The sequence below is a fragment of the Sminthopsis crassicaudata genome, chromosome 4 (genome assembly GCF_048593235.1).
Source record: "Sminthopsis crassicaudata isolate SCR6 chromosome 4, ASM4859323v1, whole genome shotgun sequence".
NCBI classification, from domain to species: domain Eukaryota; kingdom Metazoa; phylum Chordata; class Mammalia; order Dasyuromorphia; family Dasyuridae; genus Sminthopsis; species Sminthopsis crassicaudata.
The window spans coordinates 143,695,065-143,722,171 of record NC_133620.1 but is presented as its reverse complement, the minus strand read 5'-3'; the positions used below and the strand labels follow the sequence as shown (position 1 = coordinate 143,722,171).

General features: G+C 33.1%; 1 protein-coding gene across 2 annotated transcripts in view; it reads right to left on the bottom strand.

Annotated features, from left to right (window-relative positions):
- LRP11 (LDL receptor related protein 11) overlaps positions 1-27,107 on the bottom strand; it is a 91,693-nt gene that overhangs the window by 34,163 nt on the left and 30,423 nt on the right. The gene's annotated exons all lie outside the window — the stretch shown is intronic.

The window sequence follows — 27,107 nt, the reverse complement described above, 5'->3', positions numbered from 1 at the left end:
AATAATGAGATGAAACAAATCAGTTTCAATAGAGCAGTAATGAACTGAACCAGCTACACCCAGCAAAAGAACTCTGGGAAATGAGTGTGAACCACTACATAGAATTCCCAATCCCTCTAATTTTGTCCACCTGCATTTTGGATTTCCTTCACAGGCTAATTGTACGCTATTTCAAAGTCTGATTCTTCTTGCGCTGTAAAATAACTGTGTGTGTGTGTGTGTGTGTGTGTGTGTGTATATATATATCTATATCTATATATCTATAGATATATAGATATAGATATATAGATATATAGATATCTATATCTATCTATAGACATAGATATAGATATATTGCATTTAACATATACTTTAACATATTTAACATGTATTGGTTTACCTGCCATCAGGGGGAGGGGGTGGGGGGAAGGAGGGGAAAAATTAGAACAAAAGATTTTGCAATTGTCAATGCTGAAAAATTACCCATGCATATATCTTATAAATAAAAAGGTATATAAAAAAACCAACAACATCTGTGTAAACCAAACTCCAAGATTCTAAAAAAAATGATAAGATATATATATGAATGTATATATACACATATACATATAAATATGAACCACACATAAACATATTTATATGTGATATATACATTTTTTTCCTGTTTGCAAATATTATCTTGTTTTAGCTTCACAATAATCTTGGAAGATAGGTTAACTGAGTTGCTCAGGGTCACACAGCTAATAAATCTCTGAGGCAGGATTTGAATCAGATCTTCCTGGGTCCATTACTGAATGCACTATGTCATCCAGTTGCCTAAAAAAGAAAACAATCCTCATGTTCATATAGTTTAGCTGAAATGTCTATTATTCAGAGGAAAAAACCCTGAAATTTTAGTTTGTATCCTCATTTCTGCAAATAGAATATGTCTCTCCTTTTATAGTGGAATTCTTTTTTTTATTAATTTTTAATTATAATTTTTTTTTGACAGTACATATGCATGGGTAAATTTTTTTTTTACAACATTATCCCTTGTATTCATTTTTCCAAAATTTCCCCTCCCTCTCTCTACTCCCTCCTCTAGATGACAGGCAATCCCACACATGTTAAATGTGTTACAATATATCCTAGATACAATATATGTGTGTAAAACCAAATTTCTTGTTGCACGGTAAGGAATGGATTCCGAAGGTATAAGTGACCTGGGTAGAAAAACAATAGTGCAAACATTTTACACTCATTTTCCAGTGTTCCTTCTCTGGGTGTAGCTGTTTCTGTCCATCATTGATCAACTGGAACTGAATTAGATCTTCTCTATGTTGAAAATATCCACTTCCATCAGAATACATCTTCATCCAGTATTGTTGTTGAAGTGTATAGTGATCTCCTGGTTCTGCTTATTTCACTCAGCATCAGTTGATATAAGTCTCTCCAAGCCTCTCTGTATTCATCCTGCTGGTCATTTCTTACAGAAATAATATTACATATCATTCATATACCATAATTTACCCAACCATTCTCCAATTGATGGGCATCCATTCATTTTCCAGTTTCTAGCCACTACAAAAAGAGCTGCCACAAACATTTTGGCACACACAGGTCCCTTTCCCCTCTTTAGTATTTCCTTGGGATATAAGCCCAGTAGTAGCACTGCTGGATCAAAGGTATGCACGGTTTGATAACTTTTTGGGCATAATTCCAGATTGCTCTCCAGAATGGCTGGATTCTTTCACAACTCCACCAACAATGTATCAGTGTCCCAGTTTTCCCATATCCCCCCCCAACATTCATCATTATTTGTTCCTGTCATCTTAGTCAATCTGACAGGTGTGTAGTGGTATCTCAGAGTTGTCTTAATTTGCATTTCTCTGATCAGTAGTGATTTGGAACACTCTTTCATATGAGTGGAAATAGTTTCAATTTTATCATCTGAAAATGGTCTGTTCATATCCTTTGAACATTTATCAATTGGAAAATGGTTTGATTTCTTATTAGAGTCAGTTCTCTATATATTTTGGAAATGAGGCCTTTATCACAACCTTTCAATGTAAAAATATTTTCCCAATTTGTTACTTCCCTTCTAATCTTGTTTGCATTGGTTTGGTTTGTACAAAAGCTTTTTAATTTGATATAATCAAAATCCTCTATTTTGTGATCAATAATGATCTCTAGTTCTCCTTTGGTTATAAATTCCTTCCTCCTCCACAAGTCTGAGAGGTAAACTATCCTATGTTCCTCTAATCTATTTATGATTATAGGTGGAATTCAGTAGGACTCGATGGAAGATTGGTAAGCTCTATAGAGATATAATTCCTATAGAGATCATAGGAATATAGGATTTAAAGCTATCGATCATCTAGTTCAACATCCTTATTTGAAAACAAGAAGGGATAAGTAAATGGCTCGACCAGGGTCGTGACTATGACCAACTATTATTGAGACCTGTGCTTTAGGAAGATTGATCTGACATCAATGTTACAGGAGGGAGTAACGAAAGGTTAGTTGCTTATTGTAGTAGTTCACATGTGAGATTTTGAAAGCCTAAAGGAAAGTAGTAGCAGTGGGACTGAGGGGAAAAAAGATATATTCTAGAGAAATTGTTGAGATAGGAGCAATAGGACTTGGTGACTAATTAGATGGGGTGGCAGCAAGAGAGATAGAGACGGCATCACAATTTTGAATAATGGATAACTGGGAAGATGATTATAGCATTAACAGAAATGGTTGTTTTTATTCAGTTGTTTCAGTCTTGTCTGAGTCTTCATATTTCCATTTGGGGTTTCTTATCAAAGATACAAGAATGTCTTGCCATTTCCTTCTCCAGCTCATTTTATAGATAAGGAAACCAAGGCATACAGGGTTAAGAGACTTGCTCAGTGTCACATAGCTAGTAAGAAACTGGATTTAAGACCTGACATGATCCACTGCACCATCTAGCTGCCTCTATATGAACAAATACAGATTCTATTAATTCTCTTCTCAGACCTGGACCTGCCAGCTTTTGGGTCAGTTTTATAGTTTCCCCTGTGCTTTTTTTTTTTTTTTTCTGTTCTCTTTCTCAGTGGGATATAGGATAAAGAATTGTTAGCATCTTCAGATAGAATTGTAAAAATTACAGGCAAAAATATGAGAAACAGCTCTGCTCTCCAGCAGTCTCCTTGGCTCAGTCATAGATTTTTTATCTGTATCTTCTACTTTCTATCTGTATCTTCTAGTTTGGACAAATGACTCAATCTTTCTTGGTCTGTTTCTCCCTGTGTAAAATGAAGGATTTGGAGTAGATGGCTTCTAAGGGTTCTTTTAAAAATATATGCTCTTATCTTAATTGGTTTTGTATGATTACTTTTATATATAGTACCTATGGGTAATTAATGAAAACTATTTGAGATTCTTATTTACTTGCACTGAAGTTTTTTGGCTTATATGACAGGATAAACCAACTTGTTCATAAGATTTCTTATCTTTTCTTTGCAGTTTTTGTCTTTGTGGGCCTCCATCCCCCAGGCACTGAAATAGTACTAGGTAATAAAATTTAAATTATATTATAATTTCATTTGGCATCAAGCCAACATAGACCTTCTGGTTTTTGCATGCAGCACTGACAATTTTTTCCCAGGTGCTCACTATTCTATATTTTCAGTTGTCAATTTGAAATTAAATCAGATTTGTTATCATTATGAGATTATGTGTCTAGTTTGGGGCCCTTCTCTCCATTCACAGACACATTCCTGGTTCTGTCCCTCATCACCTCTGCCTGAACTATTATAATAGCCTCTTAATAGCTCCCCTTCTGGCCTCAAGCCTCTCTCTGCTCCATTCATCCTCTTCACAGCTGCTAAAGTGATTTTCCTAAAGAGCAGTCTAGCCATGTCGCCTCCCTCACACTCCATAAACTCCAGATGCTTCCTATTTTAGACAGGGCCATAGGGCCCCAGACTATTAGAAAATGTGGAAAAACTATTTCTACCTATCTTAAATTTGGCAAGTTTCTGATTCATTTTCCCCGATTTTTTGCTCTCTTGGGTCTTTTTTCTGTGTCCAAGAGTAGGTAAAGATGTGTGTGTATGTGTGTGTGTGTGTGTGTGTGTGTGTGTGTGTATGTGTGTGTGTGTGTATATGTATACACATATAAGACTTGGGCTTGGCTCCTGCCTCAGACACTTATTAACTATATGAAAATTAGCACTCCTATGAATAGTAGTACTCAAAGTGTGGTCCCAAGAATTCTGGAGGTCTCCAAACCCTTTCAAACCTTACAAATTTAAAATTAGTTTTTATTTCTAATGTGCTAAATTTCTATAAACATAGTCCACAAAAACAAAAACTCTTTGGACAGATTTTCAATCATTTTTAACCATTTGAGAACTAAAGTTTGAGAACATCTAGAGACAGATATCTTGGTTCAAATTCTACTCCTGATAATTTTAATTAAAAATGAAAAGTCCAAACTTAAATACACAGCAGAACAGAGAGAAAGAAATGCATATGAAACAGTAAATTGCCGTTTCCTACAATTTTTTAAAGTATATAATAAATTTCATGTTTTTAAAAGTCTAGTTTTTTTTTGCATTTTTTTTGTACTTTCTTTTAAACTTCCTATTCTCTTTTGTGCATAAAAAAAAAATTCTGTTCTCTGGCATTACTACTGCTACCTCTCTTCTTCCACTCTCAAATTTTAAAACTGTAAGAAAGAAAAACACTTTAGAATAAATAAGACTAGTTAAGAAAAATAAATCCTTGCAGTGGCCTTGTATGTCCAAAATATTTATGTTTCTCTGTGCACTTGCAGTCTATTTTCTTTCTGTCAGGAGCTATGTAACATATTTCATCACTGATCAGAGTTCTGAAGTCTCTCAATATTAAGTGTGTATGTGTGTTACAATGTTATGCTTCTGTAAATTGTTCCCCTCACTTCATCTAGTGTCAATTTATAATACTCAAGATTCTCTAAAATCATCTCTTTATTAGGTCACTGCTATGGGACAATAATAATCACATATCACCATGTGGTTAATCATTCCTCAATTCATGCACACCTTCCTTCCATTTTGTTTGCTTTTATTTTTTCCCTTTTAATCCCACATCCCTTTTAGGATCAGGAAGTTAGTTTTGCTCACACCTATTTACTCCTCAGTTTTCCCTCTCCACCTCTACTTCTTCCCTGCACAACTTCTAAACAGAATACATGTGTGTATATTTGTGTGTGCTTGTTCAGTCTTCCTTTTTCAGATGAGGAGCTTTAAGTGATGTCCCTTCTCTCCACCCTTTCCTTCACATTAGTATACACATCTTCTTTTAAGAAATGTCAAGTTCCAGCTCCATCTTTCTCCTTTCTTTAAGAATATAATATTTTAACCTTCCTTTTCTTTTCTCTCTTTAAAATCTCAGAATAGAACCAATCTACCTTCAGGATCTCTGTTTTTCTCAATTAACTTCCTCAATACCCTTTGAAGATATGATCATTCTGAAAGAAACATTAGTTTCTTCTTCCTATATTAGAATTAGCATTTAATCATCATATAACCTTTTTTCCTTCTAGGCTTCTCTTGACATATAGTTACAAGGTTCCACTCAGCTCTGATCTTTTCAACAGAAATACTTGAAAGTACATTAAAAATCCAGTTTTTCTACCTGTAATATTCTATTTACCTTTTAAGGGAAAATTATTCTTGGTTACAAGTCTACTTATTTTGTTTTAGAATATTTAATTCTGATATTTCCTCTTGTTTATAGAAGAAACTCCCATGTTATTGACTATGGTTCCTTGGTACTTGAACTGCTTCTTTCTGCATGCTTACTGTATTCATTCATTCATTTATTTGTTTGTTTATTTATTTATTTTTGATGTGTGAGCTCTGGATTTGAGTTATGACAATTCTAGGACTTTTTATTTGCTTTTTTCAGAATGGTATTGGTGATTTTTTTTCTATCTTCTAAAAGATTCTAAAAGATCTAGGCAGTCATTATTTATGGTTTTTTTTGAAATATAGTATCCAGGTTTTTAAAAAATTTGTTTTCATATATTGAATTGTTTGCCATCTAGGGAAGGAGATGGAGGGAAGGAAGAGAAAATCTGAAACACAAGGCTATGCAAGGGTCAATGTTGTCAAATAATCTGTGAATATGTTTTGAAAATAAAAAGCTTTATCAAAAAAATTTTTTAAATAGTTTTCAGTGAGTTTCATGATTCTTAAATGATCTCGTCTAGACTTGTTTTCCAGGCTAGTTGTTATTTATATCAGATATTTTACATTTTTGCAATCCTTTAAATTTATTCAAATTTTTTTTTATTGTCTTATGGAGTTGTTGATTAATGTCAAACCAATTCTAGTTTTCAGGGGGTCGGTTACTTGGGCAAGTTTTACTATTTTCTCTTTTAAGTTCTTTATTTTCCTTCCAATTATTTCCTAAAGAGATTTTATTTAACTTTTCATCCCTCGCTTCATTTTTTTTTTTTTTTAGTACTGACTGACTTCCTTTTTCCTTTGGGGGCAATCTATATGTCTACAGTTGTTTTTCATATTGGTTAATGTTTTGTTTTACTCATTTCTCTAGTCTTAATTTCTGATCTGGGATCTTGTGTCAGGGTCAGGTTAGCCCCTGCTATGCTTTTGGGATTGTGTATGATTGTCCTTCCTAAGTCTTGCCCTGGTTCCGCTAGGTTCTGACCTCCACTTTCCCGGAATTATTTCTGTTTCTCTTCCATGCCAATCTTGAAATTCAGAATGCTGGATCTTTAGGGCCATTTATGGCATATCAGAACAGAATGCTAAGGACCTCAGAGTCCCTGAGTTTGAGGTATCCTGATTTAAGTAGTGCCACATCATTCCAGAGACTTCTAGGGCCCCACTTGAGTTTTTTTAATTATTCTGGTTGTTTCTGGCACTTATTACTTCTTTGAACTAAAAAATCATTTAACTTTCTTAGCCTTCAGTTTTCTCATTTATATAATGAGGGGTGCTAGATCAGATGACCTTTGAGGTTCTTCTGGTTCTAGATTTTACTAAATTCTTAAGATTTACTCAGCTTTAGTTTCTTCAATAAAACAGCATAATAACAGCATCTAACTCAAACATTGTTGTGAAAAACAAACAAAATAATATATATGTGTGTGTGTGTGTATATATATGAGTTATCATTACCATATGTGCTTAGCATTATTTTCCCTTTTAAAGCACAATTTTTTCTTTGTTCAATTTTTTTTTGGTCATGTCCATCAATCTAGTTGGGATTTTCTTGGCAGAATGGCTTGCCATTTTCTTCTTCAGCTTATTTTAAAGATAAGGAAACTGAGGCAAACAGGGGTAATTGACTTGGTCAGCAACATCAGCTAGTTAAATGTTTGAAGGTTGCATTTGAATCCAGAAAGATGAGTCTTCCTGACTTCAGGCTCAATGCTTTAATCACTACACCTCTTAGCTGTCCAATTTTTACTCATTCTTCCAAATGTCTATTATATACTTATCGAGTGATCTCAGAAATTATTTTAATTCCGTTGGATGATTCTGCAAATATCAAGGGACAACAGATATTGCATTGGCCATTTAAATAATCAATCTGTTAAACGATATTGTTAACTATTATATAGTTTTACACACACACACACACACATATATGTATGCATATATACATACATACATATATAAAACTAACCACAGTCAGTATGGAAAAAATACATTAATTGCACAGAAATTTTCCTTGAACATTTTTTTCCTGGATAAAAGATCCATACCTCTTACAATAATCATCACATGCTAATTTGACAATATATTTGTTGAAGTCCCTGGAGTACAGATCTATTATTTAATTTATTACTCTCATTACATGCCGATTTTTATTGGCAAAACTCTAGAAATTGACATTCTACAGTTTCCAGATAGAACATGCTGTCATTACTATGCCTTATAATGGAAAGTATGTTGTGATTCACTAACTTTATTACAGATTTAAAAAACTAATGTGTGAAATTTTATACTATTTCTGTTTACTGAAAGAAACATTAATTCATTGTGAAATGATTGACTTTCACATCAGTGAAAAAAGACAACATGGGTTGTTGGGTGGTGTGGTGGATAGAATGTCAGTCCTGTAATCAGGATGACTCAGCTCTGAGTTAAAATATGATTTCAGATACTTGCTAGCTGTGTGATCCTAGGCAAGTCACTTAACTCTGTCTCTGTTTTCTCATTGGTAAAATGAGATGGAGAGAAGGGAATGGCAAGTCACTCTAGTATCTTTGCCAAGAAAATCCTGAATGGGGTCAAGAAGAATTGTATACAACTAAAACAACAACAGCAGCACTAAAGGCAACAGCTAAAGAGCAGGATTAGAACCTCGACTTTTTAATATGTTACAAATTTCTGGTTTGGCTTTCAAACTGATTTTAACCATTTTTTAGATGATTTAACAAAACTTGATAGTGTTAATCATCAATAAAATTAACTATATATTTTTTTTGTTTGACCTATCCATTTCTGTTCATTTTCCTTTTATAAAATCACACTAATATTCATACTGTTCTCCTGGTTCTGATTTTTATTTTCCCTTTGTATGGTTTGATGAGGGTTCTTCTAGATTTTAAAATATTTCTCATGCTTATCTATTTTAATTGCATTATAGGAATTCATTTCATAGGATTATAGATTTAGAGCCAGAGGGAATTGTAAAGTCATCTGCTCTTGCTCCCTCATTGCTCTAATGAGATAGGTCTAGTGAAGTCAAATTACAGGCATTAATCTAGCAGAGCTGGGGTTTGACATTGGCATCTCCTCTGATTCCAAATCTAGCAGGTATTATTCTATTTGATGATGATTCTATTACTGGATTACAGTTGTTTTATTCATTTCCTTATTATTAGACATTTTGCATGTTTTCAGAGTTTTTTTTAATACTTATAAATAATATTGCATTGCCTAAAATAAATACAAAATAATATAAATACTGAAATGGATTTGTGATTTCATCAGTCTGGATGTTTCCTTCCTAGTGATAAAGCTTATGTTATGTGACTCATCCATGTCTTCTCACAAATTCACCATAGGAGATCAATCCAACAATCTAAGGGCCCTCAATTTCTCTTGATACTGAGGCCATGCAATTGGAACCCCTGGGCTGTCATCCTTCACCTTATTAACTCTTCTTATTTTTTTATCATATGTTTCCCTGGTGACATCCTTTACTCCAATCCTTCTCTGAAGTTTCTGATTTGTTACACATTGCAGTCTATTCCCATAAAAAACACTACTCACCATTGTCTACCATTTACACTAATTTTCAAATTTTCAGATTGCTGAATCCCATGGCACGTGTGACATGGAACAGTTTCCAAAATAATACAAATATTACAAAAAAATCTTTGTAGCAAATCTATTTGCTTCTCCTTTCCCCCAAAACATTCTCCTTGTAGAGTTATAGCAACAGAAATACTAGGTGAAAATGTAATATTATTGGGGAGAGGATTCTGGAAAGATAGCAGAGTAGGTCAGAAAATTCCAAGCTTTCCAGATTTTCTCAAACAATACAACATAATGTCTCAGGGTAAACGTAGAATAGTTAGTCCTCCTGGGATAACCTGAGAAGATCAGAAGAAAAGTACCAGGGCAGAGGTTTGGTGATAGCAAAATATAAACATCTCCAGATTAGTTTTATTGAAACAAGTGGTGAGCTCTGGAGTTGGGAGATAGCCTTAGCCCCAGCCACAGGAACTTTTACTTCCCAGACACTTTGGGGAGTCTGGTGTCTGAATTGGGAAAGATTGAGGGAACATCTGCTAATAAGGAAAAACCAGGCCCCAGCTGTGGTGCTGAGACATAGCTCTGGGTGAGAAGGAACCAGCAATCCCATGGTGAATGCAGAAGCAGTGGGACAGGAACATGGTTGTGGGGCACTTATAGGAGGGCTGAGTTCTTAGCTTTGAGTTCCAGACCAGAGGGGAGTACTGAAGGAGGACATGAGACCAGAGTCATTATTCTTTCCCTCCTCCCTTCCCCCACTAGAATGATTACACTAATAGGCTCTTATTAAAAAAAAGATTGAGTAGGCAAAGGAGGAAGAACCTACCAAACAAAGTTACTATGGGAATAGAGAGGACCGTGTTCATCTTTAGAGAAGGATATTAAAGTTAAAAAAAAAAAAAAGTGCCTCTCCTACACCAAAGAGGTTAAATAGTTACTGCCCAAAAAGAATTTTAAAAAGAACTCAAAAAAGATTGTAAAAATCAAATAAAAGAGATTGAAGAAAAACAAACAAAAAAGAACAATCCAAGAAAAATAAGATTACAAAATAAAAATTCAACCAACTAGAAAAGGAGATCCAGACTTTTACAGAAGAACATGACTCTTTGGGGGCAGCTAGGTGGGGCAGAGGATAGAGCACCAGCCCTGAAGTTAGAAGGACCCGAGTTCAAAACTGGCCTCAGACACTTAATACTCCCTAGCTCTGTGACCCTGGGCAAGTCACTTAACCCAACTGCCTCAGGGAAAAAGAAAAAAAAAAGAACATGAAAATTGAATTGAACAAGACAAAGTCAGTGAAGTTACAAGTGACCAAGAAATAATAAAGCAAAATATAAAGAATGAAAAACAGAAGAGAATGTGAGACATCTCATATAATCTGGAGATCAGGTCAAGAAGAGAAAACATACGAAAAAGTGGACTACCTAAAAACTATCCCACCTCAAAGAATCTTGATGCAATAAGAAATAATTAAAGAAAATTGTTCTGAAGTAGTCAAACAAGAGGGGAAAGTAAAAATAGAAAAAAAGTCCATCCACTACCGCCTAAAAGAGATTCTACAAAGAAAACTTAGAGGAACATCATTGCCAAATTTTGAAATCTCCAGATCAAAGAAAAAAATTTTATAAGCAACAACAACAGCAAAAAATTTCAAATACATTGGAGCCACAATTAGAATGACACAAGCCCTATTATCTTTAGCTATTAGCTATTAGCAGCTACACTAAAAGACTGGGATCTGGAAATACTATACATTGAAGATCAAAAGAACTGAGATTGTGGCTGAAAATATTGTATTTAGCAAAATCAAGCATAATATTGAATGAAAAAAAGGGATATTTAATGAATTGCCAGACTTTAAGGATTTTGTTGCAAAACCCCCTGAATTTCATAGGAAATTTGACATGTAAGAGCCAAGAGAAATATAAGATAAAGATTAAAGACTAAATTTAAGCAACTCAATAAAAACAAACTGTTTATATTTTTTTAATGTGGAAATGTAAACAATATGTCCAATATCATTATTAGTAATTGGGTAATTCAAAAGAAAGATTATGATAGAGCAGAGTATGAAGTGATTCTAAAAAGCAAAACTAAGTAGGAAAAGATAAAAACAGTAATTATATTACAAATGAGGTATGTGAGCAAGAACTGATACAAAGGAATTAGATGGATGAGGAAGACTAGTAGTTCTGAAATCCTACTCATATCAGAGAGAACAAATATCTAGATGGGTATGAAATTCTTCAAATTTTATAAAGAAATAAGAGGGGAAGGAATTTTACAGTGGGGGAATAAAAGGGTTTGTATTAATGGAAATAGGATAAAGAGGGAAAGAAAGGATGGGGGAGACAAGATAAGGGGAGGAGGTAAGGCAGAAGTAAAGTAGAGCAATAAGGGGAGATAGAAAGCAAGAGATATACACAAAAACAATAATGATCAGGATTAGAATTTATTAGGAAAAAAAAGTAAACATTGACTCAGACAAAGTCAAAGTTAAAAAAGATTCAATCAAAAGAGAAATTTACACTAGAAGTCAGTCATATTAATATTGTTTTAGATTATTCACAACAAAGAGATAGTATAAGTTTGGAATATTGCTCTGGCATAGGAAATGATGAGTTGGTGGACTTAGGAAAATATGGAAAGACTTGAACCTAAAGAGGATGATGTTATCTACCGTCAGAGAAGGATTAAAAAAAAAAGTGTAGTACAATCTTATATAGATGTATATGAATGTATATGTCTATATATGTGTACAGTTATAAGTATCTATATATGGAAACGTGTGTGTGTCTCTGATGTATGTGTATGTTGTTCTTGAAGAGGACTTAAAATGACATCACTATATTAGAGTTGAATTACAGTGCATTCAACTGTGGCTGATCAGCCCAATATGAATTTGGAACGCTCTGCCACAGGTCAGGCACAAATAGTCCCTATGAACATTCAGGGTTCTCTACCTTTGTGTATCTCGAGTTTCTTCTGAGCTAATTCAATTCTGCTTTGCTCATAGAGCACAGCACTTTTCTCTGATAAGGGTACACTGTGTGCTGGGTGGTTCTGTGACAGTGTTTCCCATGTCATATAATTGATTCTAAAGTTTGTATATACAGATAAATCTTTCTTTAACTGTTCTTCTTGGGGGAGATGGAGGGGAAGAAAGGGGAATAAAAGACTAAAGTAAAAACTGCACAGCAGAGAATAAAAAGAAAACCCACAATGGAGAGTTCTGAATACAATATGTTCTATTATATGCTATCTTGAAATGGAAATTTATTTTTACATATTTTGAATTATCTTTTATGTTCTGCTATACATATGACAATTTTTTCTTTTTCTGTTTGTATGTAAATGCTACATAAATTCATTTAATAAAAATGTAATGTTACTTATTTAACATTTGCTGTTTGCCAAATTACACCTTTGCCATCACTGAATTTTGTTTCTTTTGTCTTTTGCCAGTTTTGCAAATTAAATAATTAATTTGATGGACAAGCTAAATCAAAGTTAAATGATTTTTTTGATTATTAGTGGTGAGTATTTTTTCAAATAATAATTACCAATTGGCTTTTTCTATTTTTTTTTTTTTTTTTATAAACTATCCCTATGGACTGGATATTGTCTATGGATAGTTCCTTATATATTTTAGTGTTATTTATTTAATTTAAAATATTTTTCCCAATTCAATATAAAGCAATTTTTTACATTTTTTTTTTAAACTTTGAGTTATAGATTCTCTCCCTCTTTTCCTACTCGCCCCTTCCCCATTGAGAAGGCACATGTGAAATTATGTTGTGAAAGAAAACTTAGATTCCTCCCCAAAATTTTTTTGAAAAAAAAAATTTTAAAAAATGCCTCAATCTGTATTCAGATCAATCAGTTATTTCTTTGAGTATAGATGGCATTTTTCATTGTCTAAGTCCTTCAGAGTAGTCATGGATCATTGTATTGCTGAGAATAGCAAAATCATTCACAAGTGATCATCCCACAACATTGCTATTACTTTGTACACAGTACATTTCACTTTGCTTGAGTTCATGGAGGAATTTTCAGGTTTTTGAGAACATCCTCTTCATCATTTCCCATAGAACAATAATATTCTATCATAATCAGATACCACAGTTCATTCAGCTATTCCCAAATTTATGGACATTCCCTCAATTTCCAATTCTTTGCCCTGAGAGCTGCTATAAATATTTTCATACATATAGGTTTAGCATTCTTCTTCCCTCCTTCCTTCCCTCCCTCTTTCTCTCTTTCTTTTCTTTTCTTTCTTTCATGAGGCAATTGGGGTTAAGTGACTTGCCCAGGATCACATAGAAAGTGTTAAGTGTTTCAAGTCTGAAATTAACTCAGGTCTCTTGACTCCAGGACTAGTGCTCTATCTACTGTGCCATCTAGCTGCTCCTTAGCAGTTATTTATTAACCAATATTTTTTTACATAAAGTTTGTTTTTCAATCTGTATTTTTTCTTTTGTCTTATTGCCATAGCTAAAATTTTCAGAACTGTATTAAATACTAATGAAGAGAGATACACTTGTTAATGTATTGAGAAAACTTCTAGAGTTCATCTTTTGCAAATAATATTAACTTGTGATTTTAAATTTGATTTTGACAATGTTAAAAGAAGGGATCTTTCGTGCTTATGTATTTTTAGAGTTTAAATATTTTTGAAAATTATTTTTATATCAACTTATATCTTTTATATAGTCTCTTTTCTGCTCCTCAGACCCAAGATCTTAAAACAAATAGTTTTTTTAAAAGAAGCTAATAAAAGAAAAAGAGGAAGAAGAGAAAATACATATAGCCAAGCAGCCAGTGCATAAAAATATCTGATGTTATATGCAATGTTCTATACCAACGAACCTCTACATCTGAAGCAAAAGAGTAGAGGGAAGGTAACTTCTCACATCTTTTCATTAAGGCTAAGCTTGTTCTTTGTCATTTCACTACATTCAATTTCAGCTTTTTTATGGTTGTTGTTTCTTCCATTTTCATTGTTGAAGTCATTTATTGTTCCCCTAGTCTGCTTATTTTATTTTTCATTGGTTCATGTAAGTCTTTTCTTGTTCTCTCTAGAGTTTGGGTATCAAGACGATGTTATTCTTGTAAAAGGAGATTGGTAACATGCCTTCTGCTTCTATTTTAGAGAATAATTTTTGTTGAATAGATATTGGTTGTTCTTTCTTTCTTTCTTTCTTTCTTTTTTTACTCAATAGTATTTTTTCCCTCAATTACAAGTAAAGGGAGTTTTCAACATTTACTTTCATAAGATTTTGAGTTTCAATTTTTTTTTCTTCCTTCTTTCCTTATCTCTCCCCTCCCAAAGACAGCAAGCAATCTAATATAAGTTATATGTGTACTTGATTTTTCTTTAAACCTTTGAAAGAATTCACTAAAAACATGTGATTTTCTTTGACAGTTTATTTGTGGTTTACTTAATTTCTTCTGAAAGATTTCTGCTCTCTGTTATCTGTTAATTTGGATATTTTAATCTTTGTGGAAATTGACATGATTTCCTTGGCTTTTAGTTTTGATGGCATATAAAAAGGTATGGTGATTTTTAAATAATTTACTTTATTTCCTTTTATTTATTCCTATTTATTTTATTTTCCTTTATTTTATTTATATCCCTTTTATACCCTATCAGTTTAGTTAATGATTTATATACTTTGGTTAGTTTTAAAAAAAAATCAGCTTTTAGTTTATCAGTTTTATATTCATTGATATACTAGAATCCATTATTCTTCACCATATATACATATATATTTATATTTACATATACAATCTATATAATATGGAATCTTTCTATAAATGTATTATAAAATCTATGATTTTATCTAGTTATAGAAATCTATGACTCAAAATAGCCATTGGTGTTATGATTGGAACTTCATTAAATATAGGTTATTCCAAAAGTCTTCATATAGTTTTAAACTTCAGTTAAGTTAAAATAAACTTTTAATGCAGAGACTTTTTGGAACATTCTGTATATGAAGTGTATTGGAAATATTGTCACTCTTATTGTATCTGTTTGTGCTTTGTGTGGGAAACTGGGTGGTTCTGGACCTAGTTGAATAGATTGGTATGTGGATGTGAGATAGGGTGGATTATTCCCTAGATAGTAATTTTGGGCCTTGCTTGCTGAGGATTTCTATGTGGGTGGTGGCAGGGAATTTAGGGTGTATAATTGAAAATACAAAATGGAAACAAATCAGGATGAGTACAAAAGTAGAACTGAGGGTAATGAGTGATAATCTGGGAACCAGGGCAGCCACAAGAAAGCATATACACATACACTAAGAAAGATTTGCTTTGGATTTGGCAAGATGTCTTGCACAGATTGTAGTGATGTGAAAGCAGGATGGTGCTCTTAATCAGATTATTGTTTCAGTGTTGAATCAACTACAAATAGAAACGGGCTAAGGATACATCATAGGCCCAGTTTTTATTTTTCTGTTTTATCTCCTTTCATTTTCCTGTACAAATTCAATTTTCCAGTTAATTAGGTGAGGTGTTATCCCACAGTACATCTGGCATTTTCCTACCTCTGAACAAATCTGCACAATCTTCCTCCTAGGATGTTTTCCCCCCAATCTTTGGCCATAGAAATGTGTTGACTTATATGAACTTAATGTAGAGGAGGAAAATTTTTTTATTCAAGAAGACCCTTTAAGTCTGAGTTTTTTCCTATTAAATCAAGAGCTTACTAGATAGAGAAATTTAAAATTTCTACAGATCCTAGTCTATGTGACTACATAGATGGCATATACTATAGAAAATTATCTGCAAAAGTCTTTTTAAAAAATTATTATTCTGTGTTTGTGGCAGCCCTCTTTGTAGTGGCCAGAAACTGGAAACTTGTTGGATGCCCACCAATTGGAGAATGGCTGAATAAATTGTGGTATATGAATATTATGGAATATTATTGTTCTGTAAGAAATAACCAACAGGATCATTTCAGAAAGGCCTGGAGAGACTTACATGGACTGATGCTGAGGGAAATGAGCAGGACCAGGAGATCATTGTATATTTCAACAACACTATATAATGATCAATTCTGATGGACGTGGCCCTCTCCAACAACGAGATGAACTAAATCAGTTCCAATAGAGCAATAATGAACTGAACCAGCTACATACACTCAGTGAAAGAACTCTGGGAGATGACTATGAACCACTACATAGAATTCCCAATCCCTCTACCTTTGTCCACCTGCATTTCTGATTTCCTTTACAGGCTAATTGCACACTAATTCAAAGTCCGATTCTTTTTGTACAGCAAAATAACTGTTTGGACATGTATACATAAATTGTATTTAATTTATACTTTAACATATTTAACATGTATTGGTCAACCTGCCATCTGGGGGAAGAGGTGGGGGGAAGGAGGAGAAAAGTTGGAACAAAAGGTTTTGTAATTGTCAGTGCTGAAAAATTGCCTATGCATATATTTTGTAAACAAAAATCTATAATAAAAATTTATTCTGAACTTGACAAGCATAACAAACGTCAACCTTTATACATAAAATTAATAGGAAAAAGATTGTATGTGAAACTGCTAATTTCTCTTTTATACAGGTATATTTAAAATATGGATAAAAAGTTTAACATGTTTCAAAGTTGTTGCTTGTATGTCTCACTCTGAACTTCCATCTCTTCTCATATTCAGTGATACTTTATTTTCTTCTTTCATAATCCCATCTATCGTTAACTCCTCTCCTCTTCCCTAGCTTCCCCCATCAAAAAATTAAAATGATTTTTTTCTTGTTATAATCATCATCAAGCAAAACAAATCACATGTTGTCACATCTGAAACATCATATTCCACAACTCTAGTCCATCCATCCATTCTTTGTCTGGAGGTGGGTAGCAGCTACATTATCTTCTGGAGTCCAGATTGGTCTTTACATTGAACAATTTTTAAGCCTTTCAAAATTATGGCTTAAATACAAATTTTTTTTTTACAATGTTGTTACTGTTGAATAAATTGTTCTTCTTCTGCTCACTTCATTCTGCATTAGTTCATACAAATCTTTCCAAGTTTCACTGTGCCCAATAATAAAACTCTGCATACCCTTTGATCCAGCAATGTCTCTACTGGGTCTGTATCCCAGAGATCATAAAAAAGGGAAAAGCATACATATGTGCAAAAATGTTTGTAGTTACAAGGAAGTAGAAACTGAGTGAATGCCTATTAGTTGGGGAATGTCTGAATAAGTTATAGTTTATGAATGTGATGGAATGTTATTGTTCTATAAGAAATGAGTGCAGAAAAGCCTGGAAAGACTTATATGTATCGATGCTAAATGAAGTGAGTAAAACCAAGAGAACACTGCACACAGCAACAATGATCAACTGTGATGGACTTGATAATGATTCAAGTTAATTCCAATAGACTTGTGATGGAAAGAAAGTATCCAGAGAAAGAACTATGGAGATTTAATGTGGATAGATACATAGTATTTTCACTTTTTAAAAAATTATTATTATTTTTTTCCTTTCTCATTTTTTTCTCTTTTGATCTGATTTTTCTTGCACAACACGACAAATGTAGAAATTTGGAAAAATTGCACATGTTTAACCTATATTAGATTACTTGCTGTCTGAGGTTGGAGGAGGAAGGGAGAAAAATTAGGAACACAAGGTTTATAAGGGTGAATATTAAAAACTATCTTTGCATGTATTCTGAAAAATAAAAAAATTATTATTATTTCAAAAAATCTTTCCAAGTTTCTCTGAAATTTCCTTGGGCATTTTTATGGTGCAAAAATATGCCACTACATTAATATGACATAATTTGTTTGGCTATTTCCCAGTTGATGGGCATCTTATTTTCCTGTTCTTTGCTAGCATAAAAATTGCTGCACTAAACATAATGATATATATGGGTCTTGTTTCCTTCATCTTTGATCTTTTTCAGGTTAAAGCTGAGTCATGGTATTTCTGGGTCAAAGTATATACACATTTATGGACTTTTGGGGCATAGTTCCAAATTACTTTCCAGAATGGTTGAACCAGTTCATAGGCTCCACTGACAATGCATTGATTTGCTTTTTTTCCCCACAATCCCTCCACATTAGTCATTTCCTTTTTTGTCATTTTTGTCAATATGATGAATATGAAATGGAAACAAAGTTGTTTTAATTTGCATTTTTCTTATTATTAATGATTTAGACCACATTTCCCCCACAAGACTTGAATTATAGCTTAGATTTTTTCTTTTCCTCTAGAACTGCCAGTTCATATCCTTTTACATAGCTTTTGTTCTTTTATATTTGAATCGATTCCTAATAGACATTAGAGATCAAACCTTTATCAGAGAAACTTCCTGAAAATCTCCCTTCTCTTCCCCTGTACTCCTCCATTTCACTATTTCCCTTCTAATTTTAACTGTAATTGATTCTTCTTGGGCAAAAGCATTTCAATTATTATATAATCAAGAGGAAACTACATGATGCATTGAACTAGTCTTGGAGTCAAGCAGATCTGAGATAAAATTTGACCTCAGATATTTGACACTAGCTGTGTGACCCTGAGCAAATCACAACCCCAACTGCCTCACAAAACAATTTTATATAATCAAATTGCCCATTTTGTCTGTTGTGATCTTCTTTATTCTTTGTTTGGTCAAAAACTCTTTCCCTATTCATAATTATCAAAATATCTCTCTCCACTGTCCTCTAATTTGCTTAGAATCAGACCTTTTATATCTACACCACGCATCCATTTGGAGTTTATTGTTATATAGTATGAAATATTTGTTTAAACAATTTCTACAGCACTATAGAAATTTTTGTTGAATAGTGAAACCTTACTCTAGTGGTTGAAAAATTAATAAGTTGGTCTGTCAGTCAGTAAATAAACATTTATTAATGACTTTTTATAAGGCAGGCATTGGGTATACAAAGAAATGCAAGAGTGAAGTCCTTGCTACCTCACTACTCACATTCTATTTGGGGAGACAAAATGCAAATTAATGCGTACAAACAAGGCATATAAAGGATAAACTGGAAATAATTCTTTGCTTCTTTATGCTTGTACCTAAATTTTAAAAACTGATTGATTTTTCTATTTTTCTTAACCAAGTGCTAACATAGAGATGATCATTACTTTGTAGAATAGTTTGAGATCTGGCACTGCTAGATCTCTTTTTTTTTTTTTTTTCTCATGGACATTCTCTTTTTACTTTTTTTTCCTCAATAATCTTGACCTTTTGTTATTCCAGATAAATTTCACAGTTTTTTTTTCTAGCACTCAAAAGTAATCTCTTAGCACTTTGGCTACCATTTCAGTGAATAAATTGCTAGGTAGTAAAATTTTTAAAATTATATTGACATGGCCCATGAGCAATTAATATCTTTATCATTATGCAAATATACAGCTATACTATTTGAAGCAATAAAAGTAGAAAAAAGATACAATTCAGGATATTCTGAAATTCATCCTCAATCAGATAAATAACAAATTTAAATATTTAAGCAAGAATCAATACCAGCACTAAAATAAAAGAACATGTAGAGTTTTTTTTAAACAGAAGAGGAAGTAAAGCTACAGTTAAAGATTGAGAATAAAGGATAAAAAAGTTGTATATATAGAAATTATAAGCAAAACATTAAAAAAATCAATGGAAGCTACTAAAACCAGAGTTATTACAGAAAAAAACCCCGAATTTCAGATAACAGAGGTTAAGTGGAGAAATGAGTTCACAAAGTTATTCAGTTATTGAAATGATTATAAATTATGCAAATTTTAATGGCAGACTGCAGAATATAAAGTATAGAATGCTGGAGTTGGAGTCCAGAAGAATTGAGCTCAAGTTTCATCTTAGACATGTCCTTATGGTATAATCATGACAAAGAAACCTTTTTGAGTCTCATGTTAGTTATCTGTAAAATACTACCTACATCATAGACTTGTAAGGATCAAATTAGATGTTTACATTGCAAATCTTAAAGCACTTGATAATTTCCAGCCATTGTTAATATCATCAATAACTTTGGGCTTACTGTCATCTCAGGAAATTAAAAAAAAAACAAAAAAATTAAGTATTATATTTCAATTTCAGGAAAATTTTCCCCCAAATTATAAAAAGAGTAGCAATATATGCTAGAAACAATTTATATAGCTACAATCTGGAAATATTAAAAATTAAACTTCCTAGGCCAACTATCATTGTATCATTGTGATAACTCTTACTCTATAGTAGCAAGTCGTGACATAGTAAAAAGAATGGATTTAGCTTCCACATAGGACCACACAGAGGAATTAAATAGAATATGATGGGTCCAAAATTAATGAGAATGAGAACAAAACTTTTTTCTAGCAAAGCTTCATGTGATGAATGAGGTAAGAGATGAGCCATCTATAAAGCATATGGACTTGGAAAAGTATGTAAAGAGCAGATATACATAAAGAAAGTTTTTAAGCAACCTTAAACTTGTAAGCCCTAAAATTAAATACTTAAAAACAACTTATACCTCTCAAATAGAGACAAATCAGTTATTAATTAATTTTGAGAACCTTTAGAATAATGTTAAATCATTAAATATTTCAGAAGTGTGTCATAATTAAAAACTTTCTTTTAAAAGGATGAAGGGGAGACAGGGTAAAATTTTACTCAGGTGATTTTCAGTCATGTCTAGCTCTTTGTAATTTTGGATTTCTTATTTGGAGTTACTCAGCAAGGATCCCAGAATGGTTTGCCATTCCTTTTCCAGCTCATTTTACAGATCAGGAAACTGAGACAGAGATTTGCCCAGAGTCATGCAGTTAGTAAGTGTCTGGGGCTAAACTGGATAAATCTTTCTGACTCCAAGCCCAGCACTCTAGCTACCACCTAGCTGCCCCCAGGGCAGGATAGTCCTAAAGCAAATTCCCCTGCCTTTGAAGAACTGGGAGTCCAGAGAAATTTGCAAAACATAAAACAAAAGAACTTTGTTACCATGATCTAATTAAATTTGTTAGTAAACAATATAAGTAAGTTTATATCAATCTGGTAAACTGAATAATGATAATTTAACAAAGAATAGTAAAAGAAAGAAATTTAACAGTCATAAAACTAAATAAGTAGACTGAATTCTTCAATAAAAAGAAAGTCATGTTATTGGTTAAAAATTAGGATTCACTATATATTGTTTGTGGAAAGCACATTTGATCAAGTAAGGTTTTCTCAAATTATATGCATACACACACACAAAACATTTGATTATAAGATGGAGAAATAGGAAAAGTTATTTCAATCCTTCTTGCATTAGTTCCTCTTCCATCTATGCTATAAATATGTTTTATATATATAATTAATGAAATGTTGTCTGTCCCATTAGGATGTGAACTCTTAAGAGTTATTGTGCCTTTCTTAGCATCCCTAGTATTTGACATGTTTGGAATAGATTAACTGAGGGTTGTATAATGTTACTACTTTTTTTAAATTTGTCATAGTTTTAGAAATGTTAACCAATCCCTATAAGGTATGACAAAAGAAAAGGATTGAATATTAGCAATTTAGAAGTTAAAATATTTTTATTTTTGGTTAGCATGATTTTATGTCCAGATACCCAAAATATTCAAACAACTCAAAGTAATAAATTACTTTAACAAATAGGAAGATATAAGATAAATTCACACTCACAAAAATGTGTTCTTATAAACTGTCAAACAAAACCAAGAGAAATCGATAAAGAGATTTATAGTAATGACAAAATGCTTCCAAGAATGGGGCATTAAACTATTTCAGACAAATTGAAGACTTATGAGGAAAATTTAAAAAGATTTTTGACAAAAATCAAGTTAAAACTCAACAAATGGACAGAGATTGCCTGTATAAGTCAAGAAAAGAAGTAAAAATGTCAATACTTCCCTGGTTAATATATATAGATAATAAAATATCAATCACAATATCGCTACTGTACTTCATAAGACAATATCCACAGCAAAGTTTATATGGAAAACAGGAAGAAAAAAATATACATACATATATATATATGAACAAGGTAAGTGATTGACTTATTCTTCCCCTGTCAGGAAGCTATTAATACACAATTCCCACACTATCTAGGAAGGAACTTTTTATCAACTCCAATTGTTCATCCCCCCCCAACCTCTGGGTATCTTCAAACAACCTTTTGAGGTACTGATTAGCATACCTTTTTTTTTTTTTTTTTTTCCTGAAGCAATTGGGATTAAGTGACTTGCCCAGGATCATACAGCTAGAAAATGTTAAGTATCCGAGATAAGATTTGAACTCGGGTCCTCCTGACTTCAGGGCTGGTGCTCTATCCACTTTGCCACCTAGCTGTCCCAATTAGAATATCTTTGAGACAGGTCTAGGGACCTGATCTGCCAGGTACATTCCATTTGATCCTGACCCTTCCCTCTCAGTTTTCCCTTTTATTTCTCAGGTCTCCCTGAGAAACCCCCCACCCCCAAGGTTACATTTCCACTATAAAAGATCTAGTTATGATGAAGATCTGTGCTAAATTCTTTTCAGGACTAAACCTACTCTTTCTCTTTCTCCTCATAATGCCTTCTTTCTCCATAACAGCATCTTTATCCTTACTCTAGCTAACACCTGTTACTCTAACTATATGCTCCCCCAACTTTATTTCTTATTTGCCACTCCTGGTCCCTAGTTTATCTCTTATTTTTGTCTGTAACCTCCTCTCCTAAATAAACCTGATTTTTGCCAAAGAGAAGGGCCATTGTGAATTTGCTACATATTTATTTCGAACTAGGAATTGTTACCCTGACCCCATCAGTAAGGGACCTAATATACCAGATTTCATAACCTATAATTAAAAGATGATTTAAAAAAAATTTCCCAGAAGGGAAAGAAAGATAAGTAAATTAATAGAACCCAAAAGATAATCCTTACAAACACACACACAAACACACAAGAATGCAGAGATGATTGATTCTAGGAAAGGTTTTTTTTCCTTTTATTTTCACTAATAGTAGAATCATTATTTTTGCTCAATAAACACTACCAGGAAAATTGAATAGCTGCACAGTGAAAAATGGGTTCGATCTATTCTTCCCCACGCTGTTCTGTACTATAGATTTTTATAGAGAGATTTTATTTTTCATCCTGGAATTCACACAGTGGAAGTGCCTTCTACTCCTTGGCCTTTCCCTCTGATTGGATAACTTCTCTCATTTAAGGAGCTATATCTCATTCCCCTGTAGGCTACAACACAGTCTAGATTTTCTCTACAAGGTGCACTCCCTCCCAACAGGTACATTCATTCCCCAATCTCTTCTCACCCTCCACTTGACCATGAAACCCTCAGTTTCATTTTATGTATAGTCTTCCTCCATTAAAATGTAAACTTCTATAGGAAAGAGATAATCTTTCTTTCATCTTGTATTTATATTCCCAGTTCTTAGTATGGTGACTAGCACCAGTGCTTAATAAATGCTAGTTGACACGTTATTTTAGTTGATTTGCACAAGGTGCTATAGTTTTTATTTCCCCTATTTTTATAAATGAGGAAAGTAAGGGCAGTCTTTGACATGTACTGGCTATCTGATTCAGGGCAAGTCACTTTTGAGTGTCCTAGGCAGAGCAGATTCAGGGCAAGTCACCTTTGAGTGTTCTAGGCATAGCAGAACAGAAGTTGATTAAATTAGCAGAGAGTTTCCCCACTGAATTATCTATCTATACCAATGAAATCACAGGTCTAATCATCCAGTCCCTCCTCATTATTATTGTGTAGTAAAATCAATGGGATTTTTTTGGTATACATTTAAAGTAAAATTCTAAAAAACACTTTGCCAAATTCTTGAAAACATTTGTTAAGTATGTATGAGATAAAACAATGATTTCTACCCCTCCCCCTAAATCCTATCCCCTTCTCAAATCCAAGTGTTTCCCTAAACATATTTATCATTAGACTGAAGTTAAAGTGTATGGAAAACTTTGATACTATGATTTTTAAAAAGTTACCTATCATATAGTTCAATGATCCTGATGTGTAAGCAGCAACCTGAGAAGCCAGTCATTTTCATCTGAATAATTACAGACTAGACTAAATTAAAGAAAGGACATTTTCTTACTTCAAAATTGCCAGCTACAATTAAATAGAAGCTCTTTATGTAAACTTGGCCCTCAATGCAGGGGTTCAATTATATTTAAGTCACTTTTATCTTGTGGGAAAAACCAGGTGTCAGGTAACACTAGATTTAAGGTACATTTAAAGAATGGTTTCTTTCTTTCCATGTTTATGTACAGCAAATAAGTTAACAAAAGAATGGCAGGAGCAATGATTACCCGAAACTTCTGTTACTTAGCAGTAAATCGATTTCCCTCAAGAAGTGTATTATTCCTATGTGATGAAATAATTCTTCCCTTCCTGTTACTGGAGTTGTGAATTGTTAAACTATGTTTAAAGTGTTTTAGACATTGTATAACTGCAAAGTGATCTTTAAAAAAAATCTAAAAAACGTTTAAAAAGTTTGCAGTGGGGATGGTGGAGTGGGAAAAGAGGAGGTACTTGAGAAAATAGGTAAGTAAAGAAAGCTTGAGCCCCAAGAAATATAGAAATACTAATAAAAGGGATGGCTAAGGTTCCCAGAATTTGAACGTGGGGAAAAGATAACAGAAGGGGTGTAAAATTTGAAAACTGAAGAGAAAGGGAGTCAATTCTGAATGCAGGGCTGACTTTAAGCATCAGGCTTTTATAGAACTTTAAGATGTCACAGCTGTTTAAAATTTAGGGTCAGAGAATTTTACAGCTTGAAGGAAACAGACAAATTTTATGGTTTTGAGGTTCTCAATCCTTTTTTTTTTTTTTTTTAGTGTTATTGATCCCTGTGGCAGTCTGGTGAAAGCGATGGAACCTGAGTAAGAAAAATATTTTTCAATGCATAAAATAAAATATATAGGATTGCAAAGGAAATTAATCATATCAAAATACTATCAAAATATTTAAAATCTCCAAATTTCACAGACCTTAAGTTAAGGATTCCTTAGGTTCTAATAATGATAGTGATAATAGCAGTAAGGATGGCTAACATATATAGAGTATGTACCAGGTAGTATGTTAAGTTAATTATGATCTCAATAACTCTGAGGGGTAAATGCTATTATTATCTTGATTTTACACAAAAGGAAACTGAGGCAGATTGTCCAGATCACACAGCTAGTCAGTGTCTGAGGCTGAATTAGAACTCAGGTCTTCCTGATCCAGGCCCAGAACTTTTTCCATTGTATTACATCGTTGCTTTATTCTAACTTTTTTTCATGTTACAAAAGCAAATGGAGGTGAATAAAGATTAAATTTGCTCAGGACTTCCTGATCTAGGCCCAGAACTCTTTCCATTGTATTACATTGTTGCTTTATTCTAACTTTTTTTCATGTTACAAAAGCGAATGGAGGTGAATAAAGATTAAATTTGCTCAAGTTTTGAATCTATTTTTGACTCAAGTCAAGCTTCTTCTGCTATAGCACTGGGCTTAGGTTAGGCTAGCATTCTTCACCTGAAGATGGAAACTGCCCAAATCTGAATCAGGGATAGGAATAAGGCTCCCAACAAAAGATCAAGAAAGTTAAAGTGAAGAATATGGTTATACCTTTGTAAAACTACATATGTATTCACTATTTCACTTAATATTATTTGTAGCAATAAAAAGTGACATTTATATACTTCCCTTTGAACCTTGTAAAGCACTTTATATGCATTCTCACTTGAACTTCATAACTTTCCCTCGAAGGAGATGGATTCTCAAAGACATGTTAGTGTCCACCTCAGGGAAGGGATTAGATTGTTTTAGTTGGGTCTTGGAGCGAAGGTTTCTTTCATTCCCCCCACCCTTCCACAAGCTGCTCCTAATTTTCCAGAGTACATTTCTTCAGAGCTTGGTAAGTGTTACTGTTAAGTGGTATAGCAGGTATATCTCCCCTTCATCTGGAATCTTTTGGCCCCAGCTCATATCCTTATGCCTCCATTAAGAAGCAGATCGGAAATCTCAGCATTATATAGAGACAGCTCTGGGTTCTCAAAGTCTGTATCAGTTAATATAAGCCCTAGCAGGTTGCACCAGCCTGAAAGAATTTTAAGTACATGTATACAAAGTAGTAAAAATATTCTGAGATGACCAGCTGTAAATGACTTTACTGTTCTTAGCAGCACAATGATTTATGATTAATCTGAAGGACTTAATGATGAAAAATACTATTCATACTCAGAGAAGAAACTGATGTGTCTGAATACAAACTGAATCATTATAAAAAGAATTTTAAGTACAGTTCCAGTAACAAACTGTACCTGCTCTGGCTAAGAATGGCTAGGCTACTTGCCAACAAGTTGGTTATGGGCTGATAACATCCTATAAAACAAACAAAAATACGAAATGTACTTCTGTTCTGTACTTCCACAGTGATGGTAGCAGAGTGTCAGAAAAGGAGGCAGAGAGAGGGAACAGGAGAGGATATTTTTAGATTGTCCCTATTTATTCATCCAACTGGTGGTACACTACATGTGAAATCTCTGTCTAGTTACCAATGGAATGCTATCAGGAGTTTAGAACCTAAGATCTGTGAATTTAAAATATTTTTTGATAGTGATATTTAAATATAATGAGTTTCTTTTGTAGTCTTATGTATTTTATGATACATAAATATAATATTTTTTTGTTTTAAAACATTCTGAAAATAGATCCATGGGCTTCACTAGCTTGCCAAGAACAAAAAAGACTAAGAACCTCAGTGAGTGGCATTTCCACTATAAGTGAAGATGAAAATAAGTTACAATTAATAGAAATACCATTTAAAAGTTCTCATGGGGAAGTGAATAAAGAAGTTGATGGAGATGTTTTTATCTTGTGCCCAAAGGCATCAAAAAAAACAAAAACCCATCATTTTATAGGACACTTAGTTACCTTCCCTTGTATTGA